Raw genomic sequence first — 15,234 nt, 5'->3', positions numbered from 1 at the left:
AGGAAAATCCTTTTATAAAGAGGCTTTTTAATTCAACCAAGGTACGGTTAAACCCATTAGGTTTTTTAGCATACCAATGAAATGTAACTCATGACAAACATATGATGAATTGTCTAAACAACAATGCATCAGTTCCCCTGGCGTTACGATAAATTGCTCTTAAATTTGTATGATGCTATTCAAATTTAACTGCGCCATAAAAATTCTTGTATGAAGTCTGTATAAATCCTTTTAGATATAGGACTAAGTCTTATTCCTCCGGGTATGGTCTACCCCTTAGAATGATTGAAGTACTTTGGGATTGTGCTAAAGCCTTTTGAGTTCCTGCACTACCATTTTTTTTATCACAACATATTGAATTGATTCTTTTTCTAGTTTTACAGCTTTATTCTTTAGTTCTCTTTAATGAGCTCTTTATTTTTAGTGGCATGTTGAACATATTCATTAAGAGGTGATTCAATCTATGCTTTGGATGAAGGAGACTCTCTATTATATAATATAGCCATGTGGCCATCATTTCTTCTATTTTCTCCATACTATAAATTCGTTCATCTTTTAGACTGTTTTGAACTAGTAGGCACTACGTTAGGTTTGGTGCAGTAACTTCTTCTACTTCTATATCTAAGAGATTTACTTTAGCTTAACCTTTCCTATTATGAGTAGATGCTCGGGTATCTACCATGCAAATATTATCGGATATTTCCTCATCATGATATCTCATTATAACTAATTTGATACATTCTTCAACATTTTTTTACTACTTTTTACATTGTTCATCATATATTCGATCAATCTTCTTGACACATAATTTGGATCTACAAGAGTATACTCTTTATCTGATGAAAGATTCATCAGAGCTTTACCTTTTTCTCTCATCAATTCCTCCTCTACCCAGTGCCCACTCTTTAGTTGCAGTGAGTGCAAATGAAGTGGCTACCATTTTAGGCTACCAAACCTTTTTCTTAGCTGATGTTGGAGACGATTGATTTACTGATTTCAGTCTCATCACATTAGGGTGAGAAGATGACTGGCTACCTTCTAAAAGACGATTGTCAACTCTTGATGAATGATAAACTAACGGGTGATGTTGGACTTTAACTGATTGATTGTTTAAATGAACTGACGTCGGTGGAGATGAAGGCGTATCACCATAATTAAATGAACGCCTAATTCTAACTAAATTTACTTGATATCTATAGTGTTGATTACTAACTTAAATTGGATGATCATTAATTCTCAAGAACTTCTTTAGGTCTTTATGACAAATTTTAACAATCATCAACTCAATTGATTTCACTTCCTTAAAATTTACTATTCTTCTTGTAGAGATTGAAACAACTTTTTTTTTTTAATGAACTTTAGACTTTGCTCTTTCTTTAATTACACCCTCATGCTATTTAAGAACTCTTTATATAGTCCAAAACTTGATGCACTTTCTTAGATAAGTTTTTTCAAAGTGATTTGAACTTTCTCTTCTTCTTATACAAGCAAGGGGCGACTGGTTTGTTAATAATTCTTTTGATGCTCTCTTATCTAGGTACAATAGACAGAGGATGAATTGACTTCTACCTAGAAGTGGTGAGGTGATAGGGATTTCTCTTACTACACATTCTTGAGTAGTAGTAAAATTCAAGTCCACTTCAATCAATTTTGACTTTTTAGCTCTACATCTAATGCATCATTTCATCTTTCTACTTATGACTTGGTCATTTCTACAGTAGTAGAAGATGAACCAACCACAAAGGTACTAAATATTGGTATTTTAGAGGGGATAACTGACTTAACTTCTAGTTCACTAGGAACTTTAGTCTTAAGAAGAGAAAAGGCTTTGTGGCCATAGGGACAATTACAGACTTGCCTTCAATGTTAAAATATACTACAAACTTCTTCTTATAGATTTTTGTAGGCTTTATGATAGTGAAGTTAGTACCATTTACTCTCTTCTAGAGTTTATCAGAACTAGAATCAAACTTGATCATGCTGCCCTCAAGGAGTTGAGATTGATTGGAAGCAATATTAAGCTTATCACTAAAGATGAGTTTTCCATCTATTTTAAAATTGATCTAAAATTTTATATCAGTTCTTGAACTCACTGGAATTAGGCAATATATTTAGGGCAAGATAAAACACAAAACTGAATTTACTGAATCCCCATAATAGGCTTTACACTAGAAACTAGATCTTAGAAATGAAGCAAGCTTTATATTTTAAGATTGATTTGATTGAATGGACCTAGTCCTAATAGTCACACCAAACTACAAGGAAGCTACATGGAAGAAATGTAGTTACAATGCACTATCCAATAATAGGAGATGATTGAACCTAGAGTCTAGATTTAGGATTTAGAATTGTGATGCATTATTTAGAACTAGATGATGCACCTAGAGTCTAGATTTTAAAGATAAAGGGTTCTAATTCAAGCCAAATTCAGTATATAACAGGTCAAATACTTAATGTTGATTTCTTTCGCTCAATGGTGAAATGAATAACGGATTGAAAGGTAGTTTGAACCAATTTGAAAAGCAACTATACAATCGATCTTGTTGACCCGCTGCATCAAAAAAAAAAAAAAAAAAAAAAAAAAAAAAAAAAAAAAGAAGAAAAAAAAAATCAAAATCAAACCAAACCTTACCTGCTCACTGCTCTCCCATGTCGCTCCCCACGTTGTAGCCATCCCGCGCACAATCGACGTCGCATCCGCTACGACTTCGCACGACCTCTCTCCGCGTCGTTAAATATGGAGAGAAAATGTGGCCTTCGGCCTCTCCGATCGCTGGCTCTCCCGAGCTCTCTCTCAATTTCTCGATCTCTTCCAAGCTTCCACACACCCGCTCGGCTCTTTCGCGTCAATCCTCTGTCTCCTGCTCCCCTTGCTCTGTTCGGTCCAATCCAGAGAGAGAGGAAGAAGAAGAGAGAGCATTCTCTCTACCCGATCCCAATCAAGACCGATCTTCCTCCTTGCGACCTTCTCCCTCATAACCCGACGCCTGGAGCCGCCCGACCTCCTACCCGTCGCTACCCCCATTTCTCCTGTCGGTTCAGAGAGAGAGAGAGAGAGAGAGAGAGAGAGAGAGAGAGAGAGAGAGAGAGAGAGAGAGAGAGATAGAGGGAGAGCTAAAATCCTTACCTCTCCCGCCTCCAGCCCTTGCCGAACTCCTCTACCCGACCTCCTCTTCTAGCCAAATCCAGCCAGCCGAGCTCCCCTCTCTCTGCTCCGATTTCCTTTAGCTGACACTTCAAACCGGTGCCTGAAGACCCATGCACGCCTTTCTCTGACGTGGTGGGGGAAAAAAAAGATTTTACGGCCGTGGTGTCCTCGAAAGAGGACACCTACCGTGCACGCTTTTCCCTAGCGTGGTGGCAGGCCCAATTTTCTCGTAGTTTTCCCCTGAACGGGGGAGACGCCGGGAGGCTGTCGAAATTTCGGGTGAATGTACGATCACACTCGGACCTGTTTGAACGCAAAAGAACAAGAGCCTGGACTCCAAAGAACAATGACTTGTGGACTTTTGAACTCAAAAGAACGAGCAGTGGAACTCATATGAACTTGAACAGTGGACTTGGGAACCTAATTCAGAACCAAAATTCAAATGATTAATAAAGATCAAATTCAAATGAAATAAAATCAAAGTTGGAACCAAATTCAAGTCATTTTGAACATAAAACTGAACCTGCAAAGATTCCAGAAGACTTTAAACAGTCATTTGAACATACACTCAGACTCAAATTCAAATTTACTAAGTGTGGAGCACACTAAAATTTGAACAAGACTCGGACTGTAGGGGACTTGAATAAAAGCTTGAACCTTCAAGAACACAAAGGGACTCAGTCTTACATCTGGTCTGGACAAAGACTCTAAGCTCGTATTCGAACTCAGGCCATACGACATTAAGCGAGGATTTGTAAACTTGATGAATTCGAGTTTGAATGAAATTGAACTTGGATTCAATACATGCAAAGGTCGAAACTTGGATCACACACGAGGAAACTCAAATTACAAGACCTCGATGCGTGAACTCATACGACAATCCCTACAAATGCCTATTGATTGAGATGGCAATATGGGAGACCAATGATGGAGAATCCGCCCCCTGCAGCAAGTGCAATCATCAAACCACCTGAGATTGGTGAAAGGTGGATGTGATGCAAGAAACGAGGGTCTCCTACGAACATTCCTAGGAGCTCATAGCAAACACAACGGATCCTTACAAACAAATACGAGCCGCTTGTGGATAACAACAGTGGGCATATCGTAAGCTCCAATCAACCACTGTGGGCACAAGTACAAGTATCTCCTACGACGATCCCTACGAGGTCAAACAAGTACAATCAAACCACCCAAGATTGGTGAAAGGGTGGATATGATGCAGAAGCAATGGGTCTTCTACAAACATTTTTAGGAGGTCGTAGTGGATACAGCGATCCCCTGCAAATGGATACTTGTGGATAACAACAGTGTATTGAAAGAACAACGAATCACTGTGGACACAAGTATAAATATCTCCTACGACAGCGGTGACCAAAATCTCCAAGTATGTTGGGTACAAGGGCAACTCGATGTACGGAGAAGGACACCTCCTGGCAGAATGGGAGGAAAGTTCAAACAAATTAGAACTAAACTTCCTGGTGTTTCAAAGTTTCTTCCTTATCCCATCCTTAGGAAGAAAACAATTCAGATGTCCAGAAATACCGAAAATAACGGTCTGCTACACCAAAGACCCTGAAAGGAGTTCTTTCCAAATCAGCAGTCGTTGATTCCAAAGTTCAGAAGAAACCTTCCCCGGTGATTGAGAAAGGGGAGTCAATGTCAAGATGAGGAAATACCTCATGACATCTAAATAACGACGCCACCAGATCTGCAACACTCATTCAAACAGACAGAAGGCGTCTACAAATATTTCAAAGTACCCCTGCACGTGCACCATAAATTGTATACACATAAGTACACTAAAGCGGTATACAACCAAACACCCGCATGGGCCCCGGCGAGCGTGTTATTGGTACACACAAGACGTCTAGGGATGCTGCGCGGGTCAACAAGTGAATTATAGTTCGAGCCTGATCCTTCTATACGGATCAATAGAAGTCGACAGGGTTCGAACCTTCAAACAAATACATGGTTGTGGGGATCGATGTATTTGTTTCAATACATTCATATTAGACCTTCAAGGCCTACAATCAAAAGAATTCACTAAACAAAAGGCATGAAGCCTACGAAACCCGATCCTCCTAAGCAGGTGAATAGGAGTAGACAGGGTTCAAACTCTCAGATAAATATACAGTTACGAATGTGATCGAATATTTATTTTAATGCATTCATATTCGGCCTTCAAGGCCTAAAATCAAGAAAATTCATAAACAAAGGCACAAAGCCTACAAGAAACCCGATCATCGATCAATAGCTTGGCCGAGTTGACAAGGTCCAATCAAATAAAGGGAAATGACCCCAAACACCCCGATGATGGCTGTGTTGAATGTTTATCTCAACCGGAGGGGTTCATAAATATTTTTCAATGCCTCCCAAAAGTCCACACAAAATTCAAACTCCACAAATCCCAAATTCCAGCATATTTAAAATTGAAATCTATCCATCAATGCTTAAAGCAAAATCCATCCACCCTCCGCAACAGTTTGCTAAGGTGGACAAATCAAAATTTACTTCAGCTCACAAAAGAGACAAATGCCTAGTCGAAAATATCACTAGGATCCATTCTCAAACAGTCTCCTGCCAGTAAGGACGTGGTACGTGTCCTCTAACCGGCGGTCTGCCGCCAAATGGCACCGCAGGATTAACGGTTAGGACGACCCGGGGCCCTCTGAACCGAGTGGTTTTGCCGCCAAATGGCACCACGAAATATCGGTTATGGCCAGAGCCAATACGCTCCTTATTGGCATCAAATCCTTGAGATATGAATCAATAGGATATAATCGATAGGGCACAAAGCTCTCTGTTAGCTAAGGTGGATTTAAAATTGCCCCCTTAGACAAACATCCAACCCAGGTCTACAAGGTCCCCTTGGACGAAGCAACCCATGGCTGCCGACAAGGATCCTTCTGTCAGGTTGGGTCGACTACCTCCTCTGACTAAGTAGACTAGGGACCACGATGGCCCAGGACGACGGAACCATGGGATTTTGATCGGGTCCATCATCCATTCCCCCACCATCCGCTTTAAGTGCAAGATAATGAAATGTCTATTTTAAATATCAAACTCTCCAGATTTCCAAATCCAAATCCAGTTCTCAAATACCCAAACCCATGCTGCTACTATATGCTAGATAACACGTATCTCTATATGTATCTGATTGACGACTAGCCTTAATCGAAAGTTCTCTCTCGTTATCGGGAGGGGTAATTAACTATAGGGGCTTGCGCCTATAGGAAACCAGAACTCAGATCATAAAGTCCTCGCAAAATGAGAGCGAAATCTCTGGGTAGTGTCTTATCTACAAACCCATCTGCCTTCCAAAATTTACCCCGGAACATATCTGTTAAAACTCCCTCGCCAAATAAAAAGAAAAAGGGAGCGGAGGCCGGGGCCGAATTTGATTTCCACTAGAGATGGTAAGAAAGACCAATCCCTAATGGAATTACCAGAAAAATCTGTGGACCAATGTAAAGTGCCACTAGATTTTGATTTATATTTCTATAATCAAATCTGCATACCTGACAACATACCATCTCAAAAGACAGATTGATGTTCCACTATCATTTCTAAAATTAAGATTAAATTTTTTTTTATAATCAAAGTCAACATAGAGAATATACTATTCATCTCTAAAAATAAAATGATATTCTTCTATAATTTTAAAAATCAAATTAACAATGCATACAAATTTATCTATGTTTAGAAAAACACCCCTACTTTAGGGAACTAAAACAAGTTTTTATTTATTATATTTTAAATCTACCATAAAGGCAAGCCTCTATGTTTAATTACATCTCAAGATGAATCTTGAGAAAACTCTTGATTAAAATGATGACTAAACTTCTTTAGATTTACAAAAGTTTAGACAAAGTTATTAGAAATAGATCTATCAACTGGGATAGGTTCAATGATTGAACACTTCTTTACAGATTTAAAGAATGAAAGGTAGAGAGTGCTTTAGATTCTAAAAAAACTTAGAAACACTCCAACATATACTATGATTGGGATTTACCAATTTAGGTCCTAATGAATTAAGATTTAAATTTACAATTTATTAGATGATTCAGATAATCCTCCTAGAAGGAAATGCAGGAATTGTGCAAAAGTGCAAATTGGACTTACGTCTACTTGGAGTGGAAAGCCAGCCTAAAACCATAAATTTTTTTGGTCTAATGTTTGCAAGTTTGACATGCTATTTATTTTAGTAATTAAGATTTAAGGTTCAAAATTTAATCAGGAATTTAAAGATGTCAAGGGTTCAAATGCACCTAACAAATGCAAATTGAAATGAATTTTACCCTAACTATAAAATGCTTATATATGACTAATGCAAATCAACACGAATAATTTTCAAAAAAAAATCTAGTAGTATAATGACCTTATACCAAAAGGAATAGCATACTCGGCTTGTCTCTTAGGTTGTCGCTTGTTGGTCAAAGGCTTGTGTGCATTGGTTTGTGTATGCAATAAAAAGAGTAAATATGCATGCCATTTATGCAAATATAATTAAAGGCGTTGGGGTATTAAAGTATGATAACCAAAGAATCAAAAGAGCCTAAAGTTTATATCCAAGAAAAATCTCATGCAATGCCATAAAACCTAGAAAAAGTATGTAGTCTCTAATTGCAAGTTATTTATAATCTATCAAAGCAATATGTTTATAAATGAATGAAGTAGTGTAAAAAGATAGTGTGTGGCAAGCGCCACTAAAAAGGACAAATCGGGGTCTAATGTAAAGTAAAGGTGGCTAAGCTCCACTAGCAATAAGCTTAGATTGCTACACCTATATAATCATGTAAGTCTATACAAAGTAAATTGCTTATTTGATATTTTCAGGTCTTTTAATTCTAGTTATGAACATGTATCAATATAATTGCAAAAGAATTGAACTTTAAAAAGAAGCACTCTTTTGGACTATTACAACCATAAGGAGTTTACTTTAGAACTTTACAATTCCTTACAATTTACAATTTTATTTACAGTTACATTTAAAAGTTAAAATGACTGCACTCCTGCAATGTTAGTATGAAAATAATGTGCAATTTATATATAGTTCTCTACATGACATTAGTGCAATGAATGTAATCAATCACATCATCACATAGCAATCGGAATAGGATCAAACCACGACATAAAGTGCAAGAAAGTAAACACTTCGCCCTAACCTTGGCCATAATTGGTTATCCTATCAAGCAATTCTAAAATGTACAATATTTGTGTAGTTTAGATATGCCATAGGTAGATTAGTGTTTGGGGTTTCTATGAGTTAAATTTATATGTTATAGGTTGAACGATTTAGTTTAATTATGTTTTATGAATTTATAATTTTTATTTAAATCTTTTAAATGCTCATGCTTATTTACTTTATGTCCTAAAAACTAGGTTAATTATCAACTTCAATGTTCAAGAAGTTATTAATAAACAAGTCCTAGGCTTCAAAGTGGAGGTATTTATTTCATCCTTTAGTTTGAAGTAAATGCATAAATCCTCCATTTTATTAAGGTGTATTTATTTATTTTATATTTTAAAGTACCATGTTAATTATCAATTTCAAAGTAATTGAAGTCATTAATCAACAATTCATAGGCTTTCAAATTGATGGCATTTGTTCTCCCTCTAAAGGAAAGAGCAAGAGAGGAGAGAAAAAATGTGAGGATAGAGAATGTGTGTTTTTTGAATTTGAATTGAGCGGGTTGTTGCCAGGATTTTAGCTGGAGGTGGTTATGGCAGGGGGGAAGCCGCCGTCCACTCTTCTACACCTTGTGTGGTCCTGTAGGGCCACTAATTGGAGGTAGGTCAGGTAAGGCCAATGGTATTCATATTAGGAGTGGTAGTGTTGGAAATGATTTTGGTAGAAGCTTAGGAAGCAAAGCGGGTTCATCTTGGTTCTCGTAGAAGGAAGAGCTTATCTCCCTTAGATAAAGGAAAGTGTGTTGTGGACAAAGGTGAGGGATTTCCATCGGTACCCGTCAATCTGGGGTTCATCTAAAGGATAATCTGGTTTCTTTTAATGGTAATGGAGCTTCATCTTCTTCTGATGGTCGGTTGAAGAAACATGGTGGATCTTTTGTGAAGTTTCAAGCGACATCAGGTGATCATTTGAAGCATTAGAATGAAGTAATTCTCTCAAATGTCAATATATTGAATGCCAAGGACCAGGAGTCGAAGGTGAAGTTAAAAATAATAGGCTATTGACAAGAGATCAAACTTTTGATCCAAAGTATAACTCACAAGGTAATGTTCAGAATTTCTCAGAGAAGATCCTTTTAGTAAATAATGAATGTATGAAGGCAGGTAATGAAGCCAATATCAAGTATCGATCTCAACACAATGTTTGGAAGAGACCATGGCATTTCAAAGTCTCAAATACTAAGGACTTTTCCTCATTCTTTGACAATGGAATGACTGTGAAATTACATTCAGAAGCTGAAGTTAAAAATAATAAAAGGCTAGATAATGCTTTAATTATTAAGATTCTTGGTAGGAGCATGCCTTATTCTTTTATTTTTAATGAGCGCAATAAACAAAGGAGACATGTTGGTTCCTTTCAAATAACTTCAGTTGGGATGGGGTACATGGTGTGCTTATTTCAATCTTCTGAAGCCAGGGATGCAGTTTTAAGTGGTGGTCCAATGTTTATTGATTGGCATGTGATTGGGCTAGATAGATGGTCCACTTCTTTCTCTCCTACTATGAATGGTCTTTATTCTCCTATTTGGGTTAGATTTTCTTATCTTCCTCTTCATTGTTGGAATAAGAGAAATATTACTAGCATTACATTTAGGATTGGCATTCCTATCTTAATTGATGCTCAATCTATTAATTAGGGAAGAAGGTAGTTTGCAAGGGTTTTGTGTGCACATCAATTTGGCTGATAGACTTCCTACTGGAGTTTGGGTGGAAGGGATTAATGGAAGGTTTTTCAGCATTGTGAATATGGAAGGGTTTCAAAATTGTGTTTTAAATGTTGTAGATTGGGTCACAAGCAAAATAATTATTTGAATTTTGGTTTTGAGGAAAATAGTAAAGTTATTAATGAGGATGTTCCGCTGCGGAAGATGATGGGAGAAAGGGTAGATATTGTTAATGATCCAGTGTATATGGCATCATCTCTTGAAGGTGTTTAAAATGCCAAAGTGCCTCTTACATCTCTAAATAAGCAATTTGAAAATAGAGGATCTATGGAGAATCAGGATGAAGCATTTTATGGACCTTAGGTGTCGTAACTAATAAGTGGAAAAGGAATAAATTCCATGTTTTGTCTACTCCTAGAATATGTGGGGTGTTTCTGATTCTCTAGATCCTAATAAAATTCCTGTAGAAAATGATAATGTTGCTGGACTTAATCATGCTTCACTGGAAAAGCATAAACACCAAGAGTGGGATTCTATATAGATATTGTCATCCACTATCCAGTGTAGGGATTCTACTATACTTTCACATGCTAAAAATTTGAAAGGATGTTCAGATGCTGATCAATGAAAGGATTCAGATCATGTCAAAGAAGTTGATGCTGATCATTCCAAAGATGTTGCTGTCAATAATGTTAAATCTAATCAGAATACGAATGTTCATATTAGAGAATATTCTATTTTGGAAGTTACTCTTAAGGAGATTCAGAATGCTCAACAAAGGGTTGATGATGTAAAGTATCCTGCTACTGATCAAGCCATTGAGGAATCTGGAGCTTCTCTTATCAAGGATTCTGCTTATTTCAATGAAAGGGAAAATAATGATCCAAATTTTCCTACTGAGGTTATGGAGAGTGAAAGTGCTTTAAATTATACTTCTTTTGTTAACACAGTGGTCAGAAAACTTAATATAGCTTCTTCTACATTTGATGGTGGAAGGGAAGATGTTTATAATAAATATTCTATTTTAGGGGTTGAATCTGAAGAGGTTGTTGGCATTAGCAAACTTAGAGTAGTTTTGAATGATGTCAAATCAGTTCTGTATAAGGTTACACTTATTAAAGAACTAAAAATGTTAGGCCCTATTAAGGATATCTCTAGAAGGAGGAGAATGGAGGGGGTAGAAAATTTGGTTTGGGACTTTTCCCGTTATTTTCTTAATCTATTCTATCATATTTTGGAATTGTAGGGGAGCCAATAAAAAATAGTCTTCACTTTATTTGACGAGTATGGTTAAATAAAATGATATCTTTTCTTTATTGGGTTAATGGAAACTAAGTTGTCTTCTATTGATATTATTGAGATCAATAGAATTATTAGTGTGAATGAGATTTCTTTTATTATTCATTTGTGGGGACTTCATGAGGAATTCTTGCCCTATGGAGAAAGAATATTTCCTCTTTTTTAGTGTAAGCATCATCTAATTAATGTATTATTGGTAAGCTCCTAATTCTATTAGTTGGTTTGTTGTTATTGTTTTTGGAAACAAAGTTGTTCATGTGAGGAACTCATGGCAAATAATTGAAGCCCATTCTTCTAAAGATAATCTTGCAAATATTAGAGAGGGGGGGGGGTAGAGATTTACTTTGTACTATGGGTCTCATAAGAAGGATTATTTTGTGAATACTGATCTCCATGATGTATGGGTTATAGTGCGTAAATTTACTTGGTGTTATAATAAGGAGGGCTTGGCTCGTATTTGGGAAAAATTAGATAGAATTTTGTTGAACTCTGAATCTCTCTAATATATCCCTTTTTATGTGGTCAGACATTTTCTTAGAGTAGCTTCTAATCATTGTCCTATTTTATTGAATTTGAAAAATGTTCATCATAGTCAAAGCAGAGTTATTAGATATGAAAATATTTGGCCTTCCTGTTCTGCATCATGGGGCATTTCATGCAAATCCTAGAGTAAATCTAATTTTGGGAGTGCTGCTGAAATCCTTCAAAGAAAGCTTGAAAGATCTCTTAGAAATCATTATTATTGAAGCAAGAAAAAAAAAAAAAAAAAACTAAAGGAGCTGAACTTGCTAATAGAGAATCTTCAAAACAAAATATTGCTGCTACAAGAGGAAGAATGCTTGGCTTGCTGAGTTGGTTGAATCCATATAAGCTTGTGGAGCTGAGAAGGAAAGTACACGAATTAAACATTACTCGTGCAAGATTAGCTACCTGGTTGAGGAAAAGGTCTAAAATAAGATGGCTGGAAGGAGGAGATACTAACAATTTTTTCATACTTTTGCTTCAGCAAGGATGAACAAAAATATGGTAAACCAAATCATAGATCAAAATGGGGAGTTGGTGAGGGATCCAGAAACAATTGATGCCACTTTCTTTCAGCTTTTTTGTCAGAGAAGTGGAGAGATGTGCTACATTACTGGCCTGAATTTAGTATGGATTAGCAGATTGATGAAGAGAAGAAAAAACTGCTAGTGACTGATTTTATAAGAGAGGATTTACTTGTTGTAGTAAGACATATGGGAAGTAATAAATCTCCTTGAGTAGATGGTATAAATGCTTATTTCTTTAGGACTTATGAAAGGCTATTGACAAATTTTTAATTTTTAGTATCATGCTAGATTTTTGGAAGGACACATATTTTTCTTATTCCTAAGGTTACTAATGCTTTTGATCTATCCAAATTCAGACCTATTAGTTTATGCCAAACAATATATAAGATTGTGATAGGAAATACTTGAGTTTGCAAGTAATCCTAATGGGAATACTTGAGTTCGCAAACAGACCCTAACAATAATCGGTAAATTCAGCAAGAAAAATAGAAGAAATTTGGTGGAAGCAATCAAAATCAGTAGATAATTTGACAGATTGTATTATTGGTGGACTTTGATGTAGATTTTGATGGTGATGTGTTTTCCTGTGAAGATCACAAGCTGGATAATCCAATGTGTGAGTCATCCAAGATTCTCAATCCTTATCAATGGAAGGAATAAAATGGATTGAAGCAAAAAGTGGGTTTAGCCAAGGTTGCTGACTATCACCATTTCTTTTTATTATGTGTTCTAAATTAAATTTCAAATCTTTTCATGAAAGATGCGGTGGGTTGGTGTTAAAATAACTATAAATGCTGAAAGAGTTTCACATCTGCTGTATATAAATGATGTATTAATATTTGTTAATGTACCTCTTAAGTATGTTCTCAGAATTAATAGAATTCTTACTGATTACTATCATTAGGCTGGTCCGAAAATTAATTATAATAAATCTATGATGTTATTTGGGAAGAGTGTATCTGCTGGGAGGAAGAAAAAGATGGCTGGCTTGTTGGGGTTCAGAGTAGTCAAAGAGATTTCCTATTTGGGAGTGAAATTTTTTTCAGGAAGGATGGTGGATTCTGATTTCCAATTGCTGATTAATCATTCATTGGATAGACTTAATACTTGGGATATTCGTTCTCTTTCTTTGGCTGGAAGGATAACTCTCATCAAATCTAATTTCTCTTCTATTCCTTCATTAATCATGTCTCATTCTTTGGTTCCTAGAGCAATTTTGGTTGAATTTGATCGGCTGTGTAGAAAATTTTTAGAGCATAAATATCAAGGGAGACAGGGCTTGCATTTTGTTGCTTGAGAGGTTCTTTGTCTTCTGATTGATGTGGGAGGGCTTGGTGTCCAAGGTGCAACTGCAAGCAAGGATCTTTGAGGGCCTGTTTATCCAAGAATTTTATTCAGAAACCTAATTCATTACTTAACAGAAATATTGTTGCTAAATATGGGAAGGATATTTGGAATGGGGAATTAAAGAGGTGAGCTTCATCTGGTTGGCTTATATTGGTTGAGGGAGAAAATTTCGTAAAGCCTTTATTCATATAAGAAGTGGCTAATAGTCAGTATATTAGGCTGCTTGAAGATGTTTGGATATTAGATAGATGTGTTGATAGATGGCTTGCTCATTGCAACTTCCAGGAGCTACAAGATATGAATGTGGCTTAGTTGCTAAATGTGGAGAGTCGGTGGAATGTCGCTGAATTAAATAAGCTACTTTGTGAAAGCAGATGATAAAATGTATTCAAGAAATTCCTTTATTATCTAAGTTGTCTGAAGAGAAACCTGAGCTAAAGCTGGATAATTAAGTTAAATCAATAATTGCTATGGCATTTGAATATACTATACATCCTGTTTTTCTTAGTTTAACTTGTATGAAATGGATGGTATGGTCAGAATTTATGTTTCTGCTTTGTAGCATTCTTGGAGAGCCAAAAGAGCTACTTAACATGGTAGTCCTATGCCATCTGATTTAGTTATTACTGCACAGGTACTATCTGATTCAATTCAACCTGAATTGTATCTAATTTTAAAGAATTCGGATGTTAACCAACCTCTATGAGCTGAAAAAAAAAAATTGGCACCCCCCACCTCCTTAATGGATTAAATTGAATGTTGACACATCTCTTCTTCAATGTAATAGAAATGGCATTGCTGGGGTGATAAGAGACCATAAAGGAAGATTTTTTGTTAGCTTATGGAAAGAAATTAATGTATTGGGATATGTCTCCATTGGACCTCCTTACTATCATTGCTTTCAAGGAAATGCTCAAGGGTGGATGCATGAAAAGCCAGGATTTTTTATTGAGGGGATAATGTAAACATTATGAAGATGCTTCTGAATTCAATGGAGATCGAATGGCAAGGTAAAGACCAAATGCAACAGGATTTATCTTTCTTTAAAAGTTTTAATCATGTTATTTTTCATTATGTGTCCAAAGATTGTAGTAAGGTGGCTGATTTATGTTCCCATTATGCTATTTTAGAGAAATTTTTTGGGGACAATGTAGTAGTCAATAACCTTCCATCAACTTTTTTATTCTTGAACAGGAGGGATTCTGATAGTTTGTCTATCACTTAGTTGACTATATATTTTTTCCCTTTTTAATGCAAATTGTAGTTTTTCACAAAAAAAGTATAAAGCAAATACATAAAGCCTCTTTTTATTTAAATTCCATTTGATTAATTAAACTAATTTGAATTAGTTTATTTAATTTGATTGAATTTAAATTGATTTGTTTTTTAAATTTACATAGTTTATATCATTTAAGTTTTATTTATTATTCTCTTACTACATTTTATCTATTTAATTTTGAATTTGAAAATTTTTAATTTTAAAATAATTTATTTTATTTATTTAAATTAAATTATTTACTTATTTATGAATTACGAT

The 15,234-nt window shown here is 35.8% G+C and overlaps 1 protein-coding gene across 3 annotated transcripts in view; it reads left to right on the top strand.

Moving 5' to 3' along the window:
- The window catches only part of LOC110110851 (molybdenum cofactor sulfurase), a 41,457-nt gene extending 26,500 nt beyond the window's left edge, over positions 1-14,957 (top strand). Inside the window, exons 5-6 of one of the 3 annotated variants that reach the window (XR_002304758.2) lie at positions 1,538-1,578; positions 14,485-14,956. The gene's annotated coding sequence lies outside the window, so the exon portion shown is untranslated. Of the gene's footprint in view, positions 1-1,537; positions 1,579-14,331 lie in introns of all 3 variants that reach the window. The other 2 variants (XR_002304762.2, XR_002304760.2) reach the window with 2 other exon arrangements.
- Positions 14,958-15,234: the final 277 nt, after the last annotated feature.

Source organism: Dendrobium catenatum, unplaced genomic scaffold (genome assembly GCF_001605985.2).
Source record: "Dendrobium catenatum unplaced genomic scaffold, ASM160598v2 original_scaffold_96692, whole genome shotgun sequence".
In the NCBI taxonomy this organism is placed as follows: domain Eukaryota; kingdom Viridiplantae; phylum Streptophyta; class Magnoliopsida; order Asparagales; family Orchidaceae; genus Dendrobium; species Dendrobium catenatum.
This window is presented reverse-complemented; position numbering and strand designations above follow the sequence as displayed.